Here is a 14,885-nt window from a genome sequence, read left to right on the forward strand (position 1 = left end):
AATGTGTATTTGATGCCTTCATTGATACGCAGATTGCATCATGCCTGGGCCTCCAGTTATGTCAGATAATACATTTCCTTATTGTTTCAGTCAGTTCGGTTCAATACGTTAGGCTCCTCACAGCCACAAAGATACTAAGCGAGATACTTTGCAATGCTAGCTGGAGAGGAAGATTCTCCAGGTGAAAAGAGGTAGAGAACAACACAGCCCTGCTTTTCTTTCCAGAAGGTCACCTCCCACGGTGACCTCAGAGAGTGCTGCTCCTCTTTAATGCCCCAACCGCAATCCTTTTATAAGCTCCTCCACTCATAGAGCAGAGGGCAGGCTGGAGTATTTAAACAACTCTATCCCAATGCTCTGGGATATCAATAGGAAAACAAGCATGGAGAATAATTTGTAACTAGATAATCTGGTTTTCAATATATGACTTGGTTTTCTTCAGATTGTGGCATTGGTTTTCATTCAGTCTTTACATGATGGGCTCCACCTAGCATCATAGAGTCATGCCTTAGAGATCTATACTCTTTGACATCTAGACTGGAAGTGTGTGCATGTGAGAGACAGGGAATTCTCTCTCCCACTTCTCAGTTTCCTGTCTCAGGTCCCGCCTCTTCCTACACAATGACTGACTCAGGAAAGGCCACATTTCCCAGTTATAGGAAGAGGTTCTACTTAAGGCCACAATAGTTGCCTACCTGAATGAATATTTATTGAATAATGAATGAGAAGAAAACTCCATCCCAGTTCAAGACAATGACTCCAGCACTGATACAAGAGCCAGAAATAGGCTATAAGGAGGGGGTAGGAGGATTATTATAAGACATCTAGTGAGTCATACCTTTCCACCTACTGTGGACCCCCAGATCATCTGGGCCCATGCCTCTATAGCCCATGTTGAGCGCAACATGAAGAGGCATTGCAGCACATCTCCTCCAACCCATATTGGCAGTGGAGTGTGGTAAGAGCGGAATACGGGCCCACTGCCTGGCCTTGATCCCTTTTCTGCCATCTGCTTGTTGTGTGAACTTAAGCAAGTTAATTAGTTCTGTGGGCCTCAGTTTCTTCTTCTGCAAGCCTACTATACATGTTGCCATGATGATTAAAAAGATAAAGTATATACCTGTGCCTGGCACACTACCAGTTTCCTAATATGTGGTAGTTATAGTTATTAGTAACCACTTAGCCAGTGTCCCACTTCTTTCCTTAACCTATTTCAGACACTCCCAGCTATCTCTTTGTAGCTCATTCTTCTGTTGATCCTCAATGTTATCCTCAGATTTGGCACACAAATTATTCCTTCCCAAGTTCCAATACAGGTGTTTACAATGTCCCACAAACATTCTTGGAGAAAGACCTCTGGCACCTCCAGACCCTAGAACTCTTCTTGTTTAGATGTGACCCTGGGTGCACTTCTACCCATCACATCTAGACAGGACTCTGGTGGCAGCCAGAAAAGACTGTCCCCAGGTTAAAAAAGAGCCCAGGAGGCAGCCCCTGAGGAAATGTTGGAGAGGCGCATGGATCTCACTTGAGCTTTTGTCATCTCAACGATATGACTGTATCGAATGGAAGACCCCCATGCCAGCTTGGAGAGGAAGCAACTGGGCATGGCCAATATGCTAAAGAGTTTGATCTCTCCCAATAAGGCCAGTCTGCCTGGGGTGGATCAGAGCCAACAGAATCTTCTGGGGCTACTAAAGCCAGATGCCTTTCTTTTTTTTTTCTTTTTTATTTTTTTATGTTTATTTTTTATTTATTTTTTTATTATTTATTTATTTATTTTTATTATTATTATACTTTAAGTTCTAGGGTACATGTGCATAACGTGCAGGTTTGTTACATATGTATACTTGTGCCATGTTGCTGTGCTGCACCCATCAACTCGTCAGCACCCATCAACTCGTCATTTTCATCAGGTATTACTCCCAATGCAATCCCTCCCCCCTCCCCCCTCCCCATGATAGGCCCCGGTGTGTGATGTTCCCCTTCCCGAGTCCAAGTGATCTCATTGTTCAGTTCCCACCTATCAGTGAGAACATGCGGTGTTTGGTTTTCTGTTCTTGTGATAGTTTGCTAAGAATGATGGTTTCCAGCTGCATCCATGTCCCTACAAAGGACACAAACTCATCCTTTTTTATGGCTGCATAGTATTCCATGGTGTATATGTGCCACATTTTCTTAATAGAGTCTATCACTGATGGACATTTGGGTTGATTCCAAGTCTTTGCTATTGTGAATAGTGCCGCAATAAACATACGTGTGCATGTGTCTTTATAGCAGCATGATTTATAATCCTTTGGGTATATACCCAGTAATGGGATGGCTGGGTCATATGGTACATCTAGTTCTAGATCCTTGAGGAATCGCCATACTGTTTTCCATAATGGTTGAACTAGTTTACAATCCCACCAACAGTGTAAAAGCGTTCCTATTTCTCCACATCCTCTCCAGCACCTGTTGTTTCCTGACTTTTTAATGATCGCCATTCTAGCTGGTGTGAGATGGTATCTCATTGTGGTTTTGATTTGCATTTCTCTGATGGCCAGTGATGAAGAGCATTTTTTCATGTGTCTGTTGGCTGTATGAATGTCTTCTTTTGAGAAATGTCTGTTCATATCCTTTGCCCACTTTTTGATGGGGTTGTTTGTTTTTTTCTTGTAAATTTCTTTGAGTTCTTTGTAGGTTCTGGATATTAGCCCTTTGTCAGATGAGTAGATTGCAAAAATTTTCTCCCATTCTGTAGGTTGTCTGCTCACTCTGATGGTAGTTTCTTTTGCTGTGCAGAAGCTTTTTAGTTTAATGAGATCCCATTTGTCAATTTTGGCTTTTGCTGCCGTTGCTTTTGGTGTTTTAGACATGAAGTCTTTGCCCATGCCTATACTACAAGGCTACAGTAACCAAAACAGCATGGTACTGGTACCAAAACAGAGATATAGACCAATGGAACAGAACAGAGTCCTCAGAAATAATACCACACATCTACAGCCATCTGATCTTTGACAAACCTGAGAGAAACAAGAAATGGGGAAAGGATTCCCTATTTAATAAATGGTGCTGGGAAAATTGGCTAGCCATAAGTAGAAAGCTGAAACTGGATCCTTTCCTTACTCCTTATACGAAAATTAATTCAAGATGGATTAGAGACTTAAATGTTAGACCTAATACCATAAAAACCCTAGAGGAAAACCTAGGTAGTACCATTCAGGACATAGCCAGATGCGTTTCAATGGGTTTTGCCATTGATCTTAATCAATATAAGTAGGCAGAAACTGGACTGATAAATAAAAAACAATCCTGGCCTGAAAGGCTTATGTTCAGAAATCCTCACCATTTCAAATAAATTTACCCAGTATTTGCAGTGTATCTCCCATGAACCAGTCACTAACTATATTTGGCCATGTGATTACAAAGATGAGTAAAAGGCACTGGAGAGGCTCAGAGCCTCCAGAGAGAGGCAGGGGTGTGGGAGGACGGGGGCAGAGTAGGGTAATAATGATTATAGATTCCAAGACGGGGCATAAATGAGGTGCAAAGGGTACACTAAGGAGTTCACCTGGGAGTAGGAGGTCAGAAACGTCTTCACAGAGGAAGTGACTCACATATCAGTTCCATGATATTTATTGACTGACAAAACAGCACTAATTTCTGTGCTAAGGGATTTTACAGGCATTCTCCCATTTATACTTCACAAAAATCTTATGAAGTAGATATTATTCCTGATTTTCAAAGATGTGAAAAGGTAAGTCCAAAAGTTGCATGGCTAAACATGATATTGGAGCTTTGACAGGATTTTAACTCTCAGTCTGACCACTCAAGGGCCCTAACTTCGGGGCCTTGTTTTGCCCATGCACATAAGCCTTAGTTATATAAGGAGATGCCTAGATGTCTACTCTTCATTCTGGTGACAGTAAAATACATGCAAATGAAACTCACAGACAGAGTAGCTAAGGTAAACCTCCCTCCCTCATATCCCTATACTCTCTCAGTTTTAAAGGCATTGAACTTGACAAAAAAAAAATTCTTTGCCCTCCAAAGCCACTATTCTTCTCTGTTCCATTACATTGGCCTTGAAATTGACAAAGGAAGGCCTATTGCCAAGGAAGTCAGAATAGAATGGGCTGGGGAGGGAGTAGGAGAGGAAGGGAGAGTGGAGAGAGGAAAGAGTCGTACTTGGGCTGTGAGGACTGAGGGTTGGGGGAAGTAAGGAGAGAGTGAGAGTGGAGGCAGCGACACAATCAAATGGGGAGAGTGAAGAGAAGTTAGACCAGAGAATCAGGGCGAATGAGCAGAAAGAGCCATAGCCAGGCTCAAAAAGGACACACAAGGAGGGACCACACAGCCGGGTTCTCTCTCCTGAGATAATTTCCATAGATTCAGTCAATCCTGGTTACTCTTGCCTTGATATTTGTGTCCCAGACCTGAAGGCCTCATTAGGGGATACTGTGCTGGTTCTTAAAAAAATACAGACTCAAGCAACGGAAGTACTGGTTTCTGGGGGAAGGGGACTCATTAAACCTAATTTCACTAAGCCCCAATCTCTCCATCAGTGAAGGAGGGGATTGACCGAGTTTATCTCTAGGGACCTTTTCAACTTTGGTTTTCCAGGATTATTGAGACTGCCCATTTTCCCTGGATTTAGTTGGAGAGAAAGGAGACTAAGAGCCTGGGAACTTGAGCCAACTCTGCACGTGCATAGGAAGAAGCATCAGATTTAAGACAGAATCAATACACTGGCTTGGGGCTACAATTACCAAACATGTTATTTAAGGAAGGTTGTCTTAGTCCTACTCTCATTCACGTAGCTTTCCCAAAATTCTTTTGTCACTATATTTCCTTTTTCCTCAAATATAGTAACCTCTAACTGAACATTTATCCAGAGGCAGAAAAAGCTGCTATAGTGTGTAAGTCTCTAGCCCAGCAGGGCAGGCTGAGTAGTGTCCCTCAAAGTGATTAGGTCCAAATTGTGGTACCCATAAAGGCCACTTCACTTGGGAAAAGAGTTTTTGCAGATGTGATTAAGTTAAATTTTTAAATTTAATTTTCTTGTATTATTTTATTTTTTAGTAGAGATGGAGTCTCGCTATTGCCCAGGCTGATCTTGAACTGGCCTCAAATGATCTATCCACCTCAGCCTCCCAAAGTGCTGGGATTACAGACATGAACTACTGTGCCTGGAGACGGAGTTAAAAATTCTGAGAAGAGGAGATTATTCTGGATTGTCTAGGTGAGCCCTAAATGCAATCTCATCTGTCCTTATAAATGGGAGACAGAGGGAGATTTGACACACACGGAGGAGAAGGCCATTTGAGGACGCTGGCCTTGAAGGCTGGAATGAGTGATGCAGGCACAAGCCAAGGAATGCCGGTAGCCACTGGAAGCTGGACAGGGCAAGGAAAAAATGCTCCACTAGAACCTCCAGAGGGATTGTGGCCCTGTGGACACTTTGATTTCCACCCAGTAATACTGATTTTGGACTTCTGATCTCCACAATTATAGGACAATAAACTTGCTTTTAGGACACTAAGTTTGTTACAATTTGTTACAGCAGCCATATGAAACTAATACACTCAGTCTCATCCCACCCCCAATACCTATGTGTTCTTCTGCATCCATACCCTGCATTCTGAACATACCATGGGCCTGCCGTTTCCCTAGGAAGGGTGGGGTATCATCTTGACCCTCTGGATGAGCTGTAATTTATAAACAAACAAACAAACAAACAAAAAAAAGCCATGGACCTGAAGGTAGGATGAAGACTTGAATTGGAAATCCAGTTTGTCACTTATTGGTGATGGACAGAGGACTTAACCTCTCCAAGTCTGTTTTCTCATCTGTAAAACAGGAATGACAATCCCTGACTAGCTCGTTGTTGTCATGTTAGGGCTACATGATATAATGGACTTAAAGACTGTTTCTTACAAAGACTGTTTCTTACCTTTAAAGCTTGACATATTCATGCCAGGAATCATTTACTGATTTCATTAAATCGTGTTTCCTGGACATAATTCTGGGCAGATTCCTACTGATATCAGCACACAATCCTGAGGAAATGCAATTCAGGGTCAGGTTAGGAAAAACTTTTGTGGCCCTTGCTAGACTTGACATTCCCCAATGCTTGTTTTCTCTAATTCTGTGTGACAGGAAGCAGTGGGACAACAAGGTGTGAATGATCTAAAGGAGGGTTGATGGATGTGAACCCTTTCCCAGGCCCTCTACACTGGAGTAACTGACATGATTTATCTACAAACTTGGTCAAGACCATAAAAATCCTCAGTGTACTCATGACCTTAGCACCACCAAGGTGAAAGGATGTGGCATAAATCCAATAACTTGTGGATAATCTCTTATTCGCTTTGTATCTCTAGTACCTAGGTTGGAAGGCCCAATAAATGTTTGTTGGATGAATGAAGGAATGGGTAGATATATGAATAAATTATTAAAGAAAGGGAATGAGTCCTGAACATCCACATAACCTCCAAACCACAACCTTCTCATATCCTCCAATGTTTGTTCTGACTATATGTTTAGGTTTTAGCTTATGTTCCCCTGTCTTGCACTGTCTCCCTGGATCTCTGTTCTGAGCTTGGCTGGGACAAACTTTCGCAAGTCTCCATCAAGAGTCACTGCCGGATCAAACACACAATGAGGAAAGAAAACTACAGGCCAATAGTCCTCATGAATATAGATGCAAACTCCTCAACAAAATACTAGCAGACCAAATCTAGCAACACATCAAAAAGTTAATTCATCACAGTTAAGTAGGTTCTATTCATGGGATGCAAGGTTAGTTTAACATACGCAAATCAATAAATGTGATTCACCACATAAACAGAATTAAAAACAAAAACCATATGATCATCTCAGTAGCTGTGGAAAAAGTTTTGTATAAAATCCAAAATTCTTTCATGATAAAAACCCTCAACAAACCAGGCATCGAAGGAACATACCTCAAAATAATAAGAGCCATCTATGACAAACCCACAGCCAACACCATACGGAACAGGCAAAAGCTGAAAGCATTCCTCTTAAGAACAGGAACAAGACAAGGATGCCCACTCTCATTCCTCCTATTCAACATAGTACTGGAATTCCTAGCCAGAGCAATCAAGCAAGAGAAAGAAATAAAATCATCCGAATAGGAAAAGAAGAAGTTGAATTATCTCTCTTCACTGATGATATAATTCTATACCTAGAAAACCCTAAAGACTCCATCTAAAGGCTTGTAAAACTAATAAATGACTTCAGTAAAGTTTCAGGATACAACATCAATGTACAGAAAATTAGCAGCATTTTTCAGGAATGCTTTGGGGGATTTTAAAAAAACACAAATCAGTAGCATTTCTATACACAAATAATGTTCAAGCTGAGAGCCAAATCAAGAACACATTTCCATTTTCAAAAACTATAAAAAGAAAAAAAGACCTAGGAATACATTTAACCAAGGAGGTGAAAGATTTCTACAAGGAGAACTACAAAGCTGAAGGAAATCATACACAATACAAACAAATGGAAAAATATTCCATACTCATAAGCTGGAAGAATCAATATTGTTAAAATGGCCATACTGTCCAAAGCAATCTACAGATTCAATACTATTCCTATCAAACTACCAATGTCATTATTTGCAGAACAAGAAAATACTATTCTAAAATTCATGTGGAACCAAAAAAGAGCCCAAATACCCAAAGCAATCCTAAGCAAAAAGAACAAAGCGGGAAGTATCACATTACCCAAATTCAGATGATAGTATAAGACCACAGTAACCAAAATAGCATGGTACTGGTACGAAAACAAACCCACAAACCAATGGAACAGAATAGAGAACCCAGAAATAAAGCTGCACACCTACAGCCATCTGATCTTTGACAGTGTCAACAAAAATAAGCAATGCTGAAAGGTCTCCCTATTCAATAAATAATGCTGAGATAACTAGCTGGGCATATGCAGAAGATTAAAACTGAACCCCTTCCTTATATGTTATACAAAAATTAACTCAAGATGGATTAAAGATTTAAATGTAAGATTTTGAACTATAAGAATCTCAGAAGAAAACCTAGGAAATAGCATTTTGGACATAGGCCTTGGGAAAGAATTTATGACTAAGTTCTCAGGAGCTATTATAACAAAAACAAAAATTGACAAGTGTGACCTAGTTAAACTAAAGAGCTCCTGCACAGCAAAGGAAACTCTCAACAGAGTAAACAGACAAACTACACAATGGGAGAAAATATTCGCAACCATGCATCCAATAAAGGTCTAATATCCAGAATCTATAAGGAACTTAAACAACTGAACAAGCAAAAAACAACCCCATTAAAAAGTGGGCAAAAGACATGAACAGACACTTCTCAAAAGAAGACATATAGGTGGCCAACAAACTTGCAAAAATGTTCCACATTATTAATTACTGGAGAAATGCAAATCAAAACCACAATGAGATACCATCCTACAACAGTCAGGATGTCTATTATTCAAAAGTCAAAACATAAAAGATGCTGGCAAAACTTCAGAGAAAAGGGAATGGTTATACACTATTGATGGAAATGTAAATCAGTTCAGCCACTGTGGCAAACAGTTTGAAGATGTCTCAAAGAACTGAAAACAGAACTACCATTCAACACAGGAATCTCATTACTGGGTGTATATCCAGAAGAACATAAATCATTCTACCAAAATGACACATACACTCATATGCTCATCACAGCACTATTCACAATTGCAAAGATATGGAATCCACCTACATGCCCGTGAATGGTGGATTGAGTAAAGAAAATATGGTACATATACACCACGGAATATTATGCAGCCATGAAAAAGAACCAAATCATGTCCTTTGAAGCAACATGGATGCAGCTGGAGGCCCTTATCCTGTGTAAATTAACCCAGGAACAAAAAGTCAAATACTGCATATTATCATTTGTAAGCAGGAGCTAAACATTGAGTACATATGGACATAAAGATGGGAAAAATAGACTCTAGGACTACTAGAGGGGATGAGAGGGAGGGCTAAAAAACTATTGGCCGGGTGCGGTGGCTCATGTCTGTAATCCCAGCACTTTGGGAGGCTGAGGTGGGCAGATCACTTGAGTTCAGGAGTTTGAGACCAGCCTGGCCAACATGGTGAAACCCGGTCTCTACCAAAAATACAAAAAATCAGCTGGGAGTAGTGGCATGTTCCTGTAATCTCAGCTACTCGGGAGACTGAGGCAGGAAAATCAGCTTGAACCTGTGAGGCGGAGGTTGCAGTGAGCTGAGACTGCGCAACTGTACTCCAGCTTGGGTGACAGAGCAAGACTCTGTCTCAAAAAAACCAAAAAGCCAAAAACCAAAAACCCAAAAAAACTAACTCTTGGGTACTATACTCACTAGCTGGAATCAATTATACCTCAAACCTGAGCATCACACAATATAACTATGTAACAAACCTGCAGATGTGCCACCTGAATCTAAAATAAAAGTTGAAATTATTCAAAATAAAACTACTTCTTTGGGAAGAAAGGAGTCACTGCCAAGACCCATAAGCACTGTCCATGGTCTTACCCTGCATCTACTGGTTACCTGTAATCACCATCCACGTGAGTTTCCAACCACTCCCTGTACTGGGCCCCACAGGTGCACAGCCAGCCCTAGTTATCTGAGGGCAGTACCCTCTCTGTCTTATATTCTTGAACAGGTTATTTGCACCTTAGAACCATCAACTCCAGCAGAATTAGGGTTTCTCAACTTCTGTCTCACCCTTTCTTTCTCCTGGGCCACTGTGGTTCCCTCAGATTTCAGTAGAGACATGATTGAGAGTGAAAATAGGACCAAACATTTCTATAGATCAAATGGGATTTTTGAGAAACCTGATTTTCAAGTAAGAGATGTTCATTGTATAGAGCTTGGAAAGTACATAAAAGCATAAAGCATTAGGAAAAAGTAATCATAATTTCACCATCTTGAGTCAATCACTGTGAACATTCTTGTACATGTCTTTCTAGTCTTTTCTGTAATTTTTACATAATTAAGATCATAGAATATGTACAATTTAAACCTTGTTCTTTAAATTTATTTTGTACAAATCATTTCTCATATTGTTAAAAATTCTCCAAAAATGTAATTTTTAACATTTGCATAAAATTCCTCAACCTCATATTGATTGCAATTTATAGGTATGATCCACAGGCTGACTTTCCCTTATTCCTCCGGCTCTGTCCTATTTTCTTTGTTCCCTGTAGAATTGCAGAATTCAGCATTTCTTTGTGTCCCGTAAGAAGAATTAGTTCACTCCAAAACATTGAGGGTAATACAGACTTGTACTGAAGATCCCACAGGGAAGATGTGAGAAAGATTTTACCTGGTATATCCTATGCAAACAAATTTAGTAAATACATCTCTTAACCACTTCTGATTTATATTAAATCAGAAGCCTCTACGTGGCTAGAGGCGTTTTCCCCCCATTTCTTCTTTCCTTCTTCCTAGATACCACCTCCACCCCTTCATATTTTTTAACTGCTCTTATAAGGAAGAGCTCCTAGTTTCACACACTTACCTTTGTCTTGAGACTGACGAAAACAGAAAAGGTCTGACCACCTAGACCCACCTACCTTTCTAAAAAGGCAATAGAGGCCAGGTGCGGTGGCTCACGCCTGTAATCCCAGCACTTTGGGAAGCCGAGGAGGGTGGATCACGAGGTCAGGATATCGAGACCATTCTGGCTAACGTGGCAAAACCCCGTCGCTACTAAAAATACAAAAAAAGTCAGGTGTGGTGGTGGGTGCCTGTAGTTCCAGCTACTCGGGAGGCTGAGGCAGGAAAATGGCGTGAACCTGGGAGGCAGAGCTTGCAGTGAGCCGAGATGGCGCCACTGCACTCCAGCCTAGGCGACAGAGTGAGACTCCGTCTCAAAAAAAAAAAAAAAAAAAAAAAAAAGTGGGCAATAGAGTGACAGTCATCTGATATTTGAATAGGCCTTCGAAACCCGCCCTCATTCCAATTGATCTCACTTATCATCATCAAAATGTTTCTTCCAGGACATAAAATGCTTTCCTAAGAGTAAATGGCTTTCGCAATTTTATTACATTGATGTGTAATAAAATCTCCTTGATTTGTTTTTCATGGAATCAATTCTTTTTAATTTAGGTCTGAATAGAAAATTTTTGTTTTAAAAAAGAAATAGAAAACTGTTCATGAAATTTGGAACCTGTATAAATGAATTCCATAGATACCCCAAAAACAGTTGTACCCGTCAACTCTAACCAAAGGAATTTGATTAGAAGAGGGGGAAGAGAGATTACTTACATAAAACAACTCCAGTCCATAGACACTTGGTGAAAGAAGAAGTTGTACCTCACTGGCTGGTAGTCTAAAGAAATTCAGGTTACATTAGCAAATACAATCACATTTCAAAATATTGTAATGTGATTTTTATTTTAAGAGTGCATTATACAAATTGCTTTCATGTACATATTTTGCAAAGCTTACAACTCTACAAGGTAGGCAGGATCTCTATTTTTCAGGAAGCGAAGATTGTGAAGGGAAGAAAATAGGCATCAAATAGCATGGCCAAGGCCATATAGCCAGAAAACAGCAGAGCCAGTATTCAAACCCAAGTATTTAAAAAATAATAATAATAACTTTAAGTTTAGTGGTACGTGTGCAGGTTTGTTTTATAGGTAAACTCATGTCACGGCAGTTTGTGGTACAGATTATTTTATCACCCAGGCATTAAACCTAGTACCCATTAATTATTTTTTCTGATCCTTTCCCTCTTCCTACCTTTCATCCTCCAATAGGACCCAGCGTATGTCATTCCCCATGTGTTCTCATCATTTATCTCCCAATTATAAGTGAGAACATACAATATTTGTTTTTCTGTTCCTGAGTTTGTTTGTGAAGGATAATGGCCTCCAGCTCCATCCATGTTCTTGCAAATGACATGATCTTGTTCTTTTTTTATGGCTGCATAATATTCCATGGTGTATATGTATCACATTTTCTTTATCCAGTCTACCATTAATGGGCATTTAGGTTGATTCCATGTCTTTGCTATTGTCAATAGTGCTGCAATAAATGCATGTGCCTTTATAATAGAATGATTTCTATTCCTTTGGTTATATACCCAGTAATGGAATTGCTGGGTTGAATGGTGTTTCTGTTTTTAGGTCTTTGAGGAGTCACCACATTATCTTCCTCAATGGTTGAAATAATTTACATCCCCACCAATAGTGTATAAGCATTCTTTTTTCTTTGCAACCTTGCCAGCATCTGTTATTATTTGACTTTTTAATAATAGCCTTTCTGACTGTTGTGAGTTGGTATATTATTATGGTTTTGATTTGTATTTTTCTAACGATCAGTGATGTTGAACTTTTTTCATGTGATTGTTGGCCACATGTATGTCTTCTTTTGAGAAGTATCTGTTCATGTTCTTTGCCCACTTTTTAATGGTGTTGTTTGGTTTTTCTCTTGTAAATTTGTTTAAGTTCCTTATAGATGCTAGATATTAGACCTTTGTCAGATGCGTAGTTTGCAAAAGTTTTCGCCCATTCTGTTCACTCTATTGATAGTTTCCTTTGCTGTGCAGAAGCTCTTCAATTTAATTAGATCCCATTTGTCAATTTTTGCTTTCGCTGCAATTGCTTTTGGTGTCTTTGTTATGAAATCTTTGCCAGTTCCCATGTCCAGAATGGTGTTGCCTAGGTTGTCTTCCAGAATTTTTATGGTTTTTGTTTTTACATTTAAGTCTTTAATCTATCCTGAGTTAATTTTTTGTGTATGGTGTAAGGGAGGGGTCCAGTTTCAATCTTCTGCATATGGCTAGCCAGTTATCCCAGCACCATTTCTTGAATAGAAAATCCTTTCTTCATTGCTTGTTTTTGTTAGATCTGTCGAAGATCAGATAGTTGTAAGTGTGTGACCTTATTTCTGTGTTCTCTATTCTGTTCCATTGGTCTATGTGTCTGCTTTTATACAAGTTCCATGATGTTTTGCTTACTGTAGCCCTGTAGTATAGTTTCATGTCAGGTAGCATGATGCCTCCAGTTTTGTTCTTTTTGCTTAAGATTGTCTTGGCTAGTCGCAAACCCAAGTCTTCAGACTGCTTTATTCTGTTCTTTCTACCATGCAGGTTCCCATGGCAAATCCATTAAATTGCCCAAACACAGTGGTGATCAGGAGGCAAGGAAAACCAAGATGGAACAAGGTAAGCATCAATCCCTCCAACCCTCTGCTGTCCCCCAGATGCCTCATTGTCTCTGGGCAGTGAGTCATCAAGCATTGCTCTCCCACTTCTTAAATCCCTGCCTGGTGCCCTACAATCCCTCTTCAAAATGGATTGCGGAAGCTGGAATTTGTGGATGCCTCCCCTGGGGGCTGGGAGGGTGGGGTGAAGAAGGTTGCTGGTAGCTGTCCTCCTTCATCGTCCCTCTCTGAGATCATCCACCCAGCAGTTGACTTTAGGCACTAAATCCTCCAAAACACAACTCAGAGGGCAGCTTCCATGACTCCACTTCCCTTTGAAGGGCTGATGGCACCCAAGAAAAACTGCTTTCAGGTTGCTAGAGAGAATAGGGATAAAAGCTGTAATGTCTTGACCACTTAGGTGCTGGGCCCCATGTTGGCACTTTATATGCATTCTCATATTTTATTTTTTCATGCCATTTCTACTAAGTGAGCATGACTATCTTATTTTACGGATGAGGAAGTTAACTTGCCCACTGTCGCACAGATGGTAAGAAGCAAAACCCAGACCAGGACCAGAGGTCTTTTCTCTCCATCTGGACACCTTTCAACCACACCATATTGCTTTAGAGGCTCATTTTGCTTACTCTGGATGAAAAGGGCATGGGCGTGTGGGAAATGACGCAATGATAACTGCTCAATAGAATATTCCTGCAGATGAACAAACTCATCTGTTCCCACCTGGTGTGCAGCAGATACACACTGAGGTTGAACTGACTGCTAAAATGTTGTCTGGTTGGTAAATTGCCACCCAGGTGCTTCCTCAGCACTCCAGCCTTCCTGGCCAGTCCCCCAGTACCTCTTTACAATCCAGCAACTAAAGGGCTATCACTTGGGCATTGGGGTTGCAGGGTCCTGCCCAGTGCTATGGTCATTGTTTCCTCTGACTGGTTCTTTGCTGCACCAGTATTACAGGTGTTGGCATCATTCCTACCTGACTGAATGAAAGCTGTGTAATGGGGACTGTTGGAAGTTAAGTAATATCTGACATAAAAAAATCCTGCTTTCAGAGGTAACTTGTGGGTGACAAGGTGTCTCCCCAGAGGGAGGGAAAGTGAGCACCAGTGAAGGTTTGCTCAAGAGGATCTCATGAGTGAGAAAGGATGTGTGCCTGCAAAAGTGACCATAGGGTGAAATTCTTCAAACCCTGTTGTCTTATTGATTCATATGATAAAAATCAGAATTATGCTTGAATAGTCAGTTTATTATTGAAGAATAGAAGGACACATTTCTGATCAGGCAGGGAATGCGGTGGCCTGTGCCTGAAGCATGCTGGCTTTTGCAATGTAGAATTGCTTTTGCAGAACTTTGCAGACTTGAAACACTTTATTAACCTTAGAGTCTCCTGTCTACTGCAACCTCTCAGCCCTTTTCAGGACATAGGGAGCTCACTAATTTCTGAGGGTATGACTCAGAGCTTCTGGAACTGGGCTCCCTTCTGTCCATTTCTGCCGAGAAATGGTCATAATAACTCTTATTTAATGAACAGCTTAGATCTGCCAGGCACTATGCTAGATGGTTAATATATTTCATCTCATTTACTACTCATTGCAATTTAGTCATGTAAATTTTATTATATTCACTTTATAGACAAGGAAACTGAAGCTTGGAGACAGTTTTAAAAGTTATCTATGGTAACTCAGCTGGTAAAAAACGAAATTGTC

The 14,885-nt window shown here is 40.4% G+C and overlaps 1 long non-coding RNA gene across 1 annotated transcript in view; it reads left to right on the forward strand.

Moving 5' to 3' along the window:
* Positions 1-14,885, forward strand: part of LOC105480157 (uncharacterized) — a 60,790-nt gene that overhangs the window by 24,119 nt on the left and 21,786 nt on the right. The window contains exon 2 of the long non-coding RNA XR_011619954.1: positions 13,109-13,183. This is a non-coding gene — a long non-coding RNA (uncharacterized lncRNA). The remainder of the gene's footprint in view (positions 1-13,108; positions 13,184-14,885) is intronic.

The sequence above is a fragment of the Macaca nemestrina genome, chromosome 2 (genome assembly GCF_043159975.1).
Source record: "Macaca nemestrina isolate mMacNem1 chromosome 2, mMacNem.hap1, whole genome shotgun sequence".
NCBI classification, from domain to species: Eukaryota; Metazoa; Chordata; class Mammalia; order Primates; family Cercopithecidae; genus Macaca; species Macaca nemestrina.